This window comes from Mastomys coucha, unplaced genomic scaffold, assembly GCF_008632895.1.
Source record: "Mastomys coucha isolate ucsf_1 unplaced genomic scaffold, UCSF_Mcou_1 pScaffold22, whole genome shotgun sequence".
NCBI classification, from domain to species: Eukaryota; Metazoa; Chordata; class Mammalia; order Rodentia; family Muridae; genus Mastomys; species Mastomys coucha.
Window position 1 is genome coordinate 134,800,901 of NW_022196905.1, and position 8,201 is coordinate 134,809,101.

Consider the following 8,201-nt stretch of genomic DNA (forward strand, 5'->3'; position numbering starts at 1 on the left):
AGAGAGAGAGAGAGGAAGGGGAGGAAGGAAGGAAGAAAGGAAAGAAAGAAGAAGGAAGGAAGGAAGAGGGCCTGTAGAGATGGCTCAGCGGTTAAGAGCACTGACTGCTCTTCCAAAGGTCCTGAGTTCAAATCCCAGCAAGCACATGGTGGCTCACAACCACCCGTAATGAAATCTGACGCCCTCTTCTGGGGTGTCTGAAGACAGCTACAGTGTACTTACATATAATAAATAAATAAATCTTTAAAAAAAAAAAGAAAGAAAAAAGGGGGAGAGAGAGAGAGAGAGAGAGAGAGAGAGAGAGAGAGAGAGAGAGAGAGAGAGAGAGAAAGACAGCTGTTCCCAAAGGGCTTCAGTAGTAGAGGCCATCTGTGGCCAAGGCAGATTATTACCTGAGTTTAGGTCCTGGGACCCACATAGAAGGAGAATATAATTTCTGAAAACTGTTCCCTGACTCTCTCTCTCTCTCTCTCTCTCTCTCTCTCTCTCTCTCACACACACACACACACACACACACAGAGAGAGAGAGAGAGAGAGAGAGAGAGAGAGAGAGAGAGAGAGAGAGAGAGAGAGAGAGAGAATAAAATAAAAACCTTTGTGTGCTCACTGTCCCACCAGTCCAAGGAAGGACGCCCCTTTCATGTGGCCCCATCAATGGACATTGTTCCCCCAAAAGGAAGCTGACTGTATACAGGACCACACAGGTATGAATGACTGGTGTTTGATAGAAACACCAGGGCTTATTGAAAGTTGTTTGAAAATTCTGGATGAACCAGATTTTTCTGCTCCGTGTTCCAGCTGGGGAAATTGAATCCACACTGTTGCTCTGAACCAAGAAGTTCTGAAGACTTAGGACCAGGAGCCTCACCCACCATCAGGCATCCAATCAGACTGTACCGGCCAGCGTGTTCCCAGCAAGCCTTGGGCTCCATGTCCCAGCCCCACCTTTGGAAGAGCCAGGATAGGACAAGGCAGGGCAAAGACGCTGCACACAGGCTCAACCACAGGCCACCAGGGTGGCTGGTGGCAAAGTCGGGCTGGTAGAGAGGCCAAGTCGTTGAAAGTGGCCTCGTGCTTGAGAGGAAGTGATGGGCCCCATGGTATTGGCAGCTTGGCGGAGAGGCTCAGAGCCAGAGGGAGGAGACAGGCAAACACGAGCCACTTAGGAAAAACATCCCCAGTCCAGGGAGTGTCCCTGGCTTTGACCCCAGCCCAGCACAGGGCACAGCCCCACCCTAGGCAGCAAGCAGGGCTCTTGGAACTGCAGAAGAGACATTTCCTGAAGCATTCGCCATACCCGGGGGTGGGGACTGCGAGGGTGTGTCGGGAACAGTCAAAAAGGTCTGTGGGTGCCTGCATCCGAGTTGCCACCTCCTTATCTGCTAAGATGCCTGGGGCCCTGCTGTCCTCTGAGGACAGTCGATTTTCAGAGCTGTGGGCAAAGTTTCTAACGCACTTTTCAGGGACAGACCTCTAAGGCACAACCAAAAGAAAAGAAGGTCCCGGGACAACCACGCTCAGTAAGGAGGTGGAGGTCGTAATAACTCATCTTCTCACCTTACACTTGTGAGAAGTTGGACGGAGCCCAGGAGTCTACAGAGCAGCTTTGGAGCTGGAGTCTCCATCGCTCCCTGCTGGTAAGACTTAGGTCCTGCAGGACTGAGCTGCCCCTCACAGTAACTCAGCTGTGGGGATCAGGAGATGCCATGCTGTGCTAGTAATGGGGAAAGGTTCATATAGAAAGCTATCAACTAGGCGAGGGAGATGCCTAAGAGTGGGTAAAATACTTGCTGTGTAAGCTTCAGGGCCTGAGTTCAGATCCCCAGCATCCATGGACAGGCTGGACATGGAGGGCATGCTTCTATAACTCCAGCAGATCCCCGAGACTTGCTGGTCAGCTAGTGAGCTCCAGGTTCAGTAAGAGAACCCGCATTATGAACAAGGCAAGGAGCTGGGCAGTGGTGGAGCACGCCTTTAATCCCAGCACTTGGGAGGCAGAGGCAGGTGGATTTCTGAGTTTGAGGCCAGCCTGGTCTACAGAGTGAGCTCCAGGACAGCCAAGGTTACATACAAAGTTACCTGTCTAAAACAAAGTTAGGGTCAGTGAGATGGCTCAGTAGGTGAAAATGCTGCCAAGCCTGACAACTTGGGTCATAGTCACATAGACCCCTGTACACATGTGCACAAAAACGTGTGTGCACACACATGCACATGTGACATGTACTGCATTAAGGTGGATGGATGTTCCCATGGAGCTGGATGTGGGTCTCTGAAGATGGGTGCATACCCACTAGGCTGTGAATTGCTGCTGTCCCTGGAACCCAGTCATGCAGCCTCTCCTTCCCTCCCTCCTATTGCCTACCAGGCTCCAGAGCTATCTAAGCTGGCCACCTTAACAGCCTAGGACCCCTCACTTTGGGGGACAGAATTTGCCATGATGATAGAGAGCTGATCCAGGACCCTTCTTTTTTTATTTTGGATTATGTGTGGGTGTGTAAGAATGTCTGCATATATCAATGACTGCCAATGCTGAAAGAGGCCCAATGCATCAGATCCCTGAAGGCAGAGTTACAATGGGAGGGTTACAGCTGCACCATGCCTGGCTTTTTATGGGTTCTGGGACTTGAACTCAGGTCCTCAAGCTGGCACGCAGTAAGCACTTTTACCCACTGACCCATTGCCTGAGCCACCTTTCCCCTCTGTTTCGGAGACAAAGTCTCATGTAGCCTAGGCTGGCCTCAAACTTACTGTACAGCGTAGGATGAACTTGACCTCCCGATTGTAAGCTTGCACCACCGTGCCCGGTCTCTGTAGTGATGGGGCTGGATCCTAGGGCGCTGTGCCTGTACTCTCTGAGCTTTTGGTTGGGCTGGACTCCTGTGCCTGTCTGGGGAAGGAGGTCTAGAGAAAAGTGATGTCCTCTGATGGGCCACGGGATGCCTTTGCCTTAATTGTCATGACTTCCAGACAGGCTTGCTGGGCTGTGGTAGGGATGCGGTGCCCCTCGGTACGAGAAGTACAGCCAGACGGACATATGGGCTCCAGATGTGGCATGACCCAGATGTGGCATGAGCCAGTTTCTTCTGCACCAGCAGCTCACCATGCTTCCCCTAAAGCCATTGTCCCCTGCAGACTGGAAGGAAGGCTTAGTTCACACACATAGATATAAACACTACTATTTCTAGCCTAGCCCTTTCTTGGTAGACCCCCATCTCTTATAGGAAGTGCCCTGGACTTCTACCTCCTGGTGCCTCCCCAAGATGACATCCACAATGTCTTCCAGTCCACATCAGGCCCTAATGTGGGTCCAGTCTCAAGGGCAGTGATGGCCCTGGATGTAAATGCTGAGACATACACACTTTGCCATCTTCCTCTGGTTACAAAGTCTTTGCTCTCACTTATCTCTCTGTGCAGCCTCAGTTGGAACCCTTGGCCTCCTGTGCCTCCTCCACCCCACCAAGACCTTGGCTTTTTACGTGGGTGCTGGGGATTCGAACTTGTCTCTTCGTGCTTGTAGAATGTCTTTGTCAGGGTTTCTACTGCTGTGATGAAACACCATGATCATAAAGCAAGTTGGAGGGGAAAGGGTTTATTTGGCTTCCACTTCATCACTGAAGGAAGTCAGGACAGGAACTAGAGCGGGGCAGGAAGCTGGAGGCAGGAGCTGATGCAGAGGCCATGGAGGGAGGGGTGTTGCTTACTGGCTTGCTCCTCATTGTTTGCTCAGCCTGCTTTCTTATAGAACCTAGGACCACCACCTCAGGAGTGGCACAGCCTGCAATGGGCTGGGCCCTTCCCTATCAATCACTAATTAAGAAAATGCCCTGGGGGTTGGAGAGATGGCTCAGTGGTTAAGAGCACTGACTGCTCTTCCAAAGGCCCTGAGTTCAATTCCCAGCAACCACATGGTGGTTCACAACCATCTGTAATGGGATCTGATGCCCTCTCCTGGTCTGAAGACAGCTACAGTGTATTCATATACATAAAATAAATAAATAAATCTTTAAAAATAAAAACAAGAGAAAATGCCCAATAAGCCGGATCTTATGGAGGCATTTTCTCAGTTGAGGCTCCCACCTTTCAGGTGAGTCTAGCGTGTGTCAGGTTGACTTGAGATTAGCCAGCAAACAAACAAGTGCTCTTACCTCTGAGCCATCTATAGACACATGGACACGGTAGGAGACCCTCCACTTGGCATCCTCTGTAGCATCGTCCCTTGGCCCTCTGCTGACACTGGGGTGCCCCATACAATCTGGAGTTGCCTTGTCCCTGCCCCAAGAGGAAGAGAAGACGTGAAGCCAGGATCGGCACTGCCACCCCTAAGCAGGACATGGATCTTGGGATCCCTTGCCACAGGGAACCTGGGACCTCAGACATGCACTTCATACTGTCAGGTCCACAGTAGACGTGGGCCTCGGATCCCCACTTCCCTCTCCCCTGTCAGACTCTGATCTCACGACTTGTTGCCTGGCTTGCCTTTTTTTAACCAAGAGGGGTCTCATTATTCAGGAGGACCCTGGTCACTCAGTCAAAAGAGCGACCCCAAATATCCTGTGTCACCTTGCCTTATCTGAGGAAGCATCCAGATGAGTGTGCCTGAGTCTCTGACTGCCTCGTTACACTTGGCCAGGCTTCATTGCAGAGCATGTGACAGCCTGGTGACCTTCTTTGCGGTCCCTTGCAGAGATCTGAGCCACGGGTGGGTTTTTCTGATGTTTTAAATGTATTGATACGTTTGTTTGTTTGTTTATATAAGGTCTGACATAGCTGAGGCTTGCCTCACACTCACCATATAGCCGAGGATAACCCTGGATTCCTGATCGTCCTGGGTGCTGACTTTCAGGAGTGTGGAGTCGGGGTCCCTAGCAGGGCTATGAGCATCCCTCACCTCTTCAAAGCTGTGACCCACCTCCCAGATGCAGTGGTACCCTACAGGATCCTTGCAGGAGCAGGGCATAATGTGTTCCAGCTGCATGCAGCGGCCCAAATTATACTGTGTCTTGCATGAATCTATCCAGGTCATGACATCCCCTGAACTGGGCTCCCATCCTGTTTGTAACAGTCCCTAGATGTAAGACCAGCAAAGACAGGTCATTCAACACAGAGGACTGTTCTTATGAAGAGCCCATGAAGATCATACAACCACTCAGTGAAGTCTGTTTCCTCCTCCCATCATGTGGGCGTCACCTACTGACTTACAGGATCCCCTTTCCTCTCCTCTCTTCCCTCCCCTCCCCTTTTCTCTCCTCTCTTCTCCTCACCTCCACTTCCCTTCCTGCTTTCGCCGACCCCTCCCCTTCTCTCTCCTCCTCTCTCCTTTTTTCCTTTTCTTTCTTTTTTAAGAGAAGAATAGTAGGCCTTCAGAAGCCAATCTGTGGGCTGGAGAGATGGCTCAGAGGTTAAGAGCACCAGCTGTGCTGGGCAGTGGTGGCGCACACCTTTAATCCCAGCACTTGGGAGGCAGAGGGAAGCGAATTTCTGAGTTCGAGGCCAGCCTGGTCTACAGAGTGAGTTCCAGGACAGCCAGAGCTACACAGAGAAACCCTATCTCGATCCCCCTGCCTCCTTCAAAAAAGAGCACTGGCTGGTCTCCCAGAGGTCCTGAGTTCAATTCCCAGCAACCACATGGTGGCTCATAACCATCTATAATGAGATCTGGCCTGCAGTCATATATGTAGGCAGAATGCTATATATATAATAAAAAATTAAATAAATAAATAAATAAATAAATAAATAAATAAATAAAGCAAAAGCCAATCTGTATTTACCCTCACAGCATATCTGTGGCCACTATACTGAAGTGTTCTTAACACAGTATAGATGGGGAAACTGAGTCTCATAGAGAGGCTATGGACTGCCCGAGGTTTCACAGAAGCCACAGCTAAGTGCCTGATTCAGGGAAAGGGCACTTAGGGGACACGTGGCCTCTCCCTGGTGCCCTGGGAGTGACCCCCAGAACCTCCCCATCACAGAAAAGAACATGTCACTACTAATGACCCCTTTCCCACTGACCAGAGAGGCCTGTGGCCTCAGCTGCCAGATATGTGAGCAGAATGTAACCGTGCCCTTTCAGGAACAGGTCCTTATGGGGCCGGTCCAACCTTTTAAAATTCAGGTTACTGGATCCCTGGAAGGGGCCCTGCTGGCTGGGCTCCATCCACCAGGGAGCAGCCTTCTTTCAGGACTGTATAGCCAACACTGTCCAGTAGGGGGCAGCCTCGACTCAGAAATTAGCCTGGCCATCCTTAAGCTTATCTGCCAGGCTGCAGGCAAACTCAGCCAGGACAAGGCATGGTTCTGAAAGCACTGTCTCACGCTCTAAGAGGCAGTGTCTGGTGAGGTATGGGGTCCAAACAAGCCACCACTGGCACAGCAAGTGGCCGCTCATACCTCTGGATTCCTAGGCCAAGACTGTTCTCTCAACAGACAACTCCCCTGCAGCCAAACTGGCGTCCTTTCGTCCGGGTCCTTGAGGTTTGGTGCTGGGCTGAATGTATTCCTCCATCAAGACAGGCTCCAGAAGCCCTTGCAGAAATGGGCCTAAACCCACACACTTCTCTCATGTGCTGTTGGGGTCACTCCACAGGTCCCCTCTGGCTTGACCTCACTCAGGCCTTCAACCTGGCTGGACATCTGCCACATTGTAGTGGCTCACAGCTGTCCTTTGAGTCTCTTCCCAAGGGTGACTCTGGTCCTCCCCAGAGCACGCGGACACAAAGGAACACGCATGACCCTCTCAAGGGTGGCTGGCCTGGCCTCCACTTCACTGTCCCGCCCAAACTTGTCTACATGAGGTTGAGGTGGCCACAGGGACCCTGATACCTCCCAAGGGCCTCTGCCAGGATCTCTGAACTCAAAACTCCACTTTTTTTACCACAGTGGCTGCAGGGGCCCCTTTGAGGAGTGTGTTCCCTTTGTAAAGCAGAGCCCTTTCACTGAGAGTCAACGCTGTGCACACACCATCTCAGAACTACTGTTCCCGTGGACCCCTTGCTTCCTGTTCACAGAATACTCTGTTTCTGGAATGTTCCATGTCTTTTTTTTTTTTTTTAAGTTTTATTGCATTATACTGAGAAAAGTTACATGATTTCAATTTATCTGATTTGTTAACATTTAAAAACATTTTAAGTAAATAGAATTAAATCACATTCTTGTTTTTCCTTTTGTACCCCAACTCCTCCCAGAGACCCTCCTTCAATACCTACAATATTCTTTAAAATTTATAAAATATTATAACAAAAATGAGTATTATAAAAGTTGTTTGAGCCGGGCGGTGGTGGCGCATGCCTTTAATCCCAGCACTTGGGAGGCAGAGGCAGACGGATTTCTGAATTCAAGGCCAGCCTGGTCTACAGAGTGAGTTCCAGGACAGCCAGGGCTACACAGAGAAACCCTGTCTCAAAAAACCAAAAAAAAAAAAAAGTTGTTTGATATAAAACAACAATCAGTTTAACAGTCTTATGTAGATGCCTGTCTATGGCAATACTGAAAATACAAATGTTTTTCTCAATATAAATTTTAAATAACTCCAAATGTATTAACTGTATATTTCAAAATAATACATCACTACTAATATTTTCTTAAATGAACATAAATATATAAAGTGTTTTTGTTTGTTTGTTTTATATTTAGTAGAGCTTAAGATCTTGGCTCTTACTGTGGTAACTTGATACAAGAGTTACAAACATCAAGCAAAGCATTCAGTCTCACACTTTGTTGTTCTCTTACAAGCCACCTCCCAATTTAATTGTCTACATTACTTTTGGGTATATAAATAGTTTTAAAATATGTAAGCTGTTCTGAAAACCATAGTATAGTGTAAAAAATGAAATAAACAATACTACTAATAGAGAGGCTGAGATAGGAGAAGCAAGATCTCAAGACCATTATGTTGTACACAGCAAGACATTGTCATGAACAAATAAGCTGAAAGTGTATATGGATTGCATAATATTGGACCTATTTCTTCAATTACCAAATTAGAGAGACCATTGGATGACAATCAATATATTTCTAATTCCTCATATTTTTGGATTTCAATCGATTAGGATATGTTGGTAATATTAATTTTCATATTAAGATATTAAGAAAAAGTAGGAGGTTGTTGTTTTTGTTCTAGGAGGTGGAATTAGGTTTGTGTGGATTTGTTGAAAGATTACTTGCTTGCTTCTTCTAGGGTGTAGTTTTGCTCCTTATGTTGA